We start from the raw sequence: 6,490 nt of genomic DNA on the forward strand, positions 1-6,490 counted from the left end.
TGACCATCGACCATAATCAATTTTAGAACATTTTCATCACCCCCACCAAAAACTCTGCATCCTTTCGTATTTACCATCCATTTCCTCTCAACCCTCCCAGCCCCGGGCTAATCTACTTTAGAGACTAATCTACTTTCTATCTCTCTAAATATGCCTATTTTGGACATTTCACATAAATAAGATCATGCAATACGTGCCTTTGTGACCAGTTTCTTTTTCTTGTTCTTAGGTTAAGACCCGAACTCCTTGCTGTGGTCTGGTGCCCACCTGATGCTCCCCGGCTTGCTGCCCGCCTCTCCTGGTCCACCTCCTCCGTCCTCCCTCATTGTGTTGTGGGCAGGCCCCACTCCCTCATCCTCAGGACCTCGACCCTTGCCTTGCCTTGGCCCTGAAATACCTTTCTCAGATCTGTGAATGGACTGCTCATGATTCAGATGTTTGCCCAAATGTCACTTCCCTTTTTCCAACCCCACCACTCCTACCCCTTCCCCTTATTATCTGAAATGATTCTTTCTTTGTCTACTTACTTGTTTACTGGTTTTCTCCTCCTTCAGACCCCTCCATAGTGCAGGGATTTTGTCTTGTTCACGCTTCCTTCCTCAGCACCTAGGACAGTGCTGGGTATGCAGTTGGTGCTGGGCATTTGCTGCACAAATGATTGGATAATGCTCCCGGAAATCCCACTGAGAAGTTTCCACAATTCCTTCCACTCACTCAAAGTCGTGAGACACCTTCAAAGCTACAAGTTGTCCTCTCAGTCTAATGAAAACCCTCTATGCTGCAGTTTACATTTATTCTTTCTCTGCTAGATATCGTGGTCCTCACTCATGTATACTCTTCCTGCCCACGCACACACACCAACTAAACTCACTTCGCTCAGGTTCCCCTCCGAGATTCTCTTCCTGGAGTCCCTCACTCCTCTAGGGAAGGGTACCATTCTTTTAGGCTTGGGGGTTATGACTCCTACACAAATCAAACAGCATGGTCTGGGACACCCAGTCCTTAGCTGTTTGTGAGCCATCATCGGCCACTCTGAGTGCTCTGGGCTCCTGCTCTGGACTCGGCCTTTTCCTTACCTCACTGCTTTGGAGCCCTGATATGGACTCCTTCCTTTCTCTTTAAAAATCTCAGCCTGTCCTGCTCAGTGGGGAGCCTGCTTCTCCCTCTCCCTCTGCTGCTCCCCCTGCTTATGCTCTTTCTTTCTCACTCTCTCTCTCTGTCAAATAGATGAATAAAATCTTTTTTAAAATTTCTAAAAATTTTTAAAAAATGAAAATCTCAGCCTGGTGGGAAAACAGGCCTTTTCATGTGTTGATGGTGGGAATGAAAATGGCACAATCTCCATGGAAAGCCTCTAAGTTTGCACAAACCCTTAGACCCTGGTATCTACACACATGTGAAAGGACACATCTGGTACTGAGTGACAGCAAAAGCCTGGGGACTGACCACCTAGTGCCATTAATAGAGGAGTGACTTGGAACAAGGACACTCTGCAGCTATGAGAAAAAAATGGAGGCCCCTCTGTGCGTGGATAGAGAACAATCCCCAGGATATATTATCCAGAAAAACCATGATTCTATAGTCATAAACTACCTATGGAATAATAAAGAGAAAGACTAAGAAGATATATTTACATAAAGAAATACTGGAAGGATATGCAAATTTTTACATGGGGAATGGGAACTGTTAGGGAAAATTTAGAAGGAAGACTTCTCACTGAGATTTTTATGTGACTGTAGCACACACTTTAAAACAAAGTAAATGCATAAAAATATATCGAAAGAATCAGTCCTATTTGAGGGGCTCTCATTTTCTAAGGACTTTAAGATCTTTTTTTCAAAGAAATTGGAAGTGCTCAGCAGTGGTGTTTGGGTGCCGATAGTAACCTACGATGTTGGCTGTGAGGTGAGCTCCCCTGGGACCGGCCTTGTTTGTTCATTAGTGTATCCCCAACAGCAGCCCAACAGCTGGCATACAGTAGGCACTCACTAAATACTTGTTGAAAGAAGTACAAAGTAAATGCATGAATAGAAAGAGCCCTAAGTCAATAACAGAGCATTTAGTCTAGGCGAAGTGTCCCTACGGATATAAAACAGTCAAAATAGATGAATCTGCATAAGGTGAAAAGCCATGCTGTTTATTTATTCCTTTATTTTTAGATTTTATGTATTTATTTGAGAGAGAGAGAGAGAGCACAAGCGGGGGATGGGGGTGGCAGAGGGAGAAACAGACACCCCATGGGGCTCAATGCAAGGCTTGATGCGGGGCTCGATACCAGGACCCTGGGATCATGACCTGGGCCGAAGGCAGACGCTCAACCAACTGAGCCACCAGGTGCTCCAAAAGCCATGCTGTCTAAATCAGAAGCCAGAAGGTAGCAGCACTCCAGATGTATGCCACAGCTCTCCCAACCACAGATTTTCTGGAATGTTCTTGACACCTGTGCTCTGGACAACCATAATGAGTAAATGCCAAATATAGTGTAATAACAGCCATGAAAGGATAAATAAATAAATAAATAAATGACCCAGTGTAGTAAGGATCACCTCAATCATGGGCCTTCTCCTAGCTCCCTCTTTTCAGCTCCGAGTTGTCTCACAGGGCTTTGCCTCCATATGCCTGAGGGCAAACCGTAGTGGGCATCTGACTCCCAGCCAGAACTCCATGCTCTTGGCCACGTGGCACTGCAGCAAATCGGCCAAGCACAAGTCTGGAATACACAATGGCCTCTTGGCACTGGCATAGGTGGTTGGCATCGGTTATACCCCCTCAGGAGTGTCAGGTTATGAGGGAGCCAAGAGCAAAGCTTGCCTGGTGCCTGCCCAGAGCGCAGCCTCGCCTCCTGAGGGCCTGGCTGTCAGGTTGCAGGAGGCCTCTTCCTGAGGCAGGGGACTGAGGACCAAATCCGGGCTTCTGCTGGGCCCTCTCTCCCCCTCCTCCCCACATCTGACTCAGGGGTTTCTGCAGATGGGTAGCTCTGTTTCCTTTCAAGCTTCCTTTGCCAGATCGCCCTCCCTCTTTCCATCCTGGGTGGGGGAGTTGTCTCTGAGGGGGAGCTGGGCTTTTTCTGCAGCCTGGAGGCCACCGAAGGCCTGAACCAGAGGCCACAGGGCCTCACAGGGAAAGTGTTGAATTGAAGCAATTTGCCTGGAGCTGGATGTGAGATTAGCCAGAGCCCTAGGCCCTGTCACCGCCTGTGCCTATCAGATTCCTACCTTCCCATTCTTCCAGCTCCTAAACCTTGGCTCTGGACCCAAGTGAACAGCCCTCAGCTGTTACCTGGGGTGGAGCACCCCATATGACATCGGCCAGATGTCCCCCTGGGCTTTGGGTGCATGCCCAGAGGCCGAGGGTGGGGCCCTGGGCAGTTGGGCAGGCTATTAGCTATGGGCTGAGCCTCGGGACCCTCCTCACTCATCCCGGGGGAATGTCCTAGCAGGAAAGCTCCTATACTTTTTGCTTCATTGCCTCATGAGTAGTGTTCAGAGATATCCCTTGAGCACACCTGTCTGGCCCAGAGGTCAACTGGGTATCAGCCCAGGCTCTGTGGCAGCCTGCTCTTTTCTAGGCGAAGCAGGGAACAGAGACTGCGAGGGTCCCAGCATGGTGGGTTCAAGGCTGTCCTGACCAGCAGAGGCCTGGCTCTGCCAAATCTCACTTCCTCCTCTTCCTTCCTGTCCTTCCCTCTCACCTCTCAAACTCAACTCACCGTCTCCTTCAAGAGCTCTGCTCCTCCCCTCCCCCAGGGGGAATTCAAGCCCACACTAAAGAGTCCATCAGCTTCTTCCAGAAGTCAGTGGAACTGGAGCAAGGGAGAGGCTGAAAGGCCCTGTGGAGAGGGTTTTGGCCACCTCCAGCTGAGTCCTGCCTTTGGCTTTAGCAGAGAGCCCAGCAGAACCCTCCCGGGTTTGGTCACTCAGCCAGAGCACTCCCTGTGGCCCGTCCAGGTCAGAGGGCTGCCAGACCCTCCCAGGACAGCCCCAGCAGCCTGACCCAGGGTGAGGAGCCCCTCCCAGGCGCCTCGGGCCAGGGGCCTCTCAGGTTCCCTCCGGGAGGGGGCTGCTGCAGAGCCAGCTGCAGCTGTGGGAAACCACACACCGCAGCCTGCAGGTGCAAGGGGCCTGGGGGAAGGGGAGAGGATTAACTATTTCTTGGGAGCAGGCCTTCTCCATTCCTTCCACTCCCTAACTGCGGCTTCCTGAAGACGCCAGCTACCATGCTTGGGAGCGTGGGCTGGGTACACGACCACACAAAAGTCAAAGAACTTGTGATCCAGGGACATGAGAGAAAAGCCCCTGCCTGAGAGTTCCTGAAGCCTGCAGACAGAGGCCAAGTCCCCATCGCTGACTCTGGCCCAGCTTCGGAGGCCACTGAGAAACCTTGGGTATCATGTCCCTTTTCGTGTCTGCCTTGCCATGTCATGGGACCCTGCCTGGGGAGAGGTGAAGGGGAGCCTCATCCTCAGAGCGCGGCACACCATACCCCCAAGTCCCCGGGTCTGCCCACTGAGGACCCCTCGTTGGGCTGCCTCAGGGAGCATTAGACCTGGCCTCGGAGGAGGGGGCTGGTGGCTGAGCAGGCCTACTCCCACGCAGCCAAGGGCTCCCAGTGGTAACCATTAGTGTCGAGTAAACCGTGGCTTGGACACTGCTCTGGGGTTGTCTCAGGGACTGGAAGCCGTTCAAGGGGAAAGCTTTCACGTGGTTCCCAGAAGGGCTCCTTACATCTCTGGCTGCCCCCAGAGGTTCGTGTGGGGCTTAATGCTGCCCATCTGCCTGCCTGCTTGCCCAGACTGGTCGACTTCTCATTCTGCCAGTGCCCAGCAAGAGCACTCTTCTGACAAAAGGCCCAGGAGGCACAGGATCCCATCCTCCTACTCTCTTCATCTTCCCTAAATGTGAGAAAGGTGACATTTTCTAGGAGGAAGTGAATTCCTTCTGCACCCAAGTCTAAGTACCCACTACTTGAAGGCTGCGCTAAAGCTTGGAATGAAGGCTATGCTGAGGAAAGTGGACGTGTCCCTGCCTTGGAGGAGCTCACAGTCTGGCAGAGTATACATTCACACTCTATTCAGAGAGACAGGGCTCTTCAAGGGAAAGCACCAAGTTCTTCAGGGACAGAAGAGGGGTCAGTGACTAAAGTCTAGAGAGACTCACAAATGTTATACAGAACACACAGGGCCGGTTGAAGCAGAAAGGGGTAAGGCAAGGTGTTTAGGATCAAATTGGGGAGATAAGAATTGAGAGGGCAACAGGGGTCTGACTGACCCAAAGGGTATTTGGAATTCAGAGCAGGGTAACTTCCTACTGGGGTAACGAGACTGGGTAAAATGACAATAGGCGAAATTGAGGGAAGGCAGACATAAGTCATAGGAGACTTGGTGCCAGTTCAGAGACTGCGGATGCCTCTTCCTTCTCGGTGAAACACCTCGGGGTAAATTAACCATATTAATTAAACAAGATGAAAGATTCTATCAAGATAGTAAAATCAGGGAGTTGTCTTTCCGGCTTTTCCTCTGCCTCCACTTCCTTAGGAGGGAGGGGGCAGTTCCTCCTTCTTTTACCCACCAATTTCTGACATAAATTTGCCCCTTCCTACCTTCCATCCTCAGCTCCACTTTATTTGCCCTACAGGAACAGTCCATTATAACAGTGGTATAATAAAAAAATATACATTTGGTCTTTGTCCCCCTTTCCCGGCACAGAGCTTCAAAAACCCTTGTTATTTCCTGAGTAATAGGAATGTCTTTTGTTATTCATAACGAGCCCTTTTCATCATACCTGTTTGTGCTAATAAGATGACTCATGGTGGGCTCTTGGGTAGTTTGAAGGGAGGGGCTGGACCTGCCCGAAAGACAGTGGGAAGGAAGGCTGGGAAGGTGTCATTGGCAGGTTGGAGATTTCACCCCTACCCCACTCCAGACGTCCCTCCAGGGAGAGGATGGGACTGGACATGGAGTTCACTCCTGTGGTCAATGATTCAATTAAACATACCTATGGAACAAAACACATTAATGTGCTGGGAGGGGGCCGCACCCAATTCCATGAGGAGAAGACGGGCAGCCCTGTCCTCCCTACCCCCACACCTTCCCTATAGGTCTCCTTCCTTTGGCTGTTTCTGAGCTGGATTTTATAATAAAGCTCTAATTATAAGTATAGCACTTTTAGTGAGTTCTGTGAGTCATTCTAGCAAATTATCAAACATGAGGTGGGGTAGTGGGAACCCTGAATTTGTAGCCACGTCCTACAAAAAGGTGGGCAGCCTGGGGTCCGCGTTTGTGTCTGGCATCTGAGGTAAAAGCAGTCTTGGGGACTCTGCCCTTTAACTTATGGGATCTGACACTAACTCTGGGGGGTTAGTGTCACAACGGACCCTGAATCGAATTGCGGGACACCCCGTTGGTGTCAGAATTGTGTCAGTACAACCAGAGGGGCCTCCTTATAACCTTCCCATAAATCACATGCGCTCCTAACCCCTCCTCTGGCCTGAA

This window comes from Ailuropoda melanoleuca, chromosome 5 (assembly GCF_002007445.2).
Source record: "Ailuropoda melanoleuca isolate Jingjing chromosome 5, ASM200744v2, whole genome shotgun sequence".
Classification (NCBI taxonomy): domain Eukaryota; kingdom Metazoa; phylum Chordata; class Mammalia; order Carnivora; family Ursidae; genus Ailuropoda; species Ailuropoda melanoleuca.